The following is a 928-nucleotide window of genomic DNA, read 5'->3' on the forward strand; positions in this document are numbered from 1 at the left end:
GTTAAACCTGCTTGGAGCCCACTTATTTCACCTACTGTGTACAGGAGAAGAGAACTAGTAAGAAGAAAATTGGAGCAGTCAACTCACTTTCTACCAGTTAGATGCCACCAGCATTTGGAAAGGGAAGTCAACCACCAAAGGATAAATAATGGTCCCTCAGTAGTTTCCACTGCCCATTCATGCACTTGAATTCTCTCTGTTTTTGGTTTAGGTAAGAATAATCAAGGAGCCTGTGGTTATCTATATTTTGCCCTCCCAGCTCCTCTATCTCCTCCCTAGGTAAGAGAAATTAATGATCTGATTGATCAGATTGTAAAATATTAATTAGTGATCAAAGTCATTGTGGGTTAGAAGATGGTTCACTCACATAGCTGGTAGTTTATGTAGGCTCGGTTGGGGCTATCAATAGCAGTGTCTTGGCTGTATTTCACATGATTTCTCATGTGGCTTGGGTTTCTCCCAGCATAATAACTGGGTTCTAATATCCCTTTTTGCATTGGAGAGCTTTCCCTTTTCCATCCTTAGTGATTCTGGTAATATTATCAACCACTGTGCCTTACTCACCTCTTGGTACAGGAGTGGGAAGGTGTCCTAGGTCTAGACAATTGTGATGCTTCCTTCTTGAATCCCCAGTAGTTAGTCAAATAAATGGGCATGTGACACAATTATAGCTAATCAGAGTCACAGCATGGGATGTACTAAAACCATGGATGGAGAGCAAGATTGTCTTTTTCTGGAACTGAAAGCTGGGAAAATCATAAAGTCAAAAGCTGCATATGTCCATAGTAAAAGAAACTGCTTAACAATAAAATTAGCCCCGAAGAATAGCAGAGCTAAGAGAAATAGGGCCTAATGACATTGTTTGAACACCTGGATCCAGCCATGCTTGAAGCTAATACTAATCCTGGGGCTTTTCAGTTAAATGAAC

This window comes from Pteropus alecto, unplaced genomic scaffold (genome assembly GCF_000325575.1).
Source record: "Pteropus alecto unplaced genomic scaffold, ASM32557v1 scaffold131, whole genome shotgun sequence".
NCBI classification, from domain to species: Eukaryota; Metazoa; Chordata; class Mammalia; order Chiroptera; family Pteropodidae; genus Pteropus; species Pteropus alecto.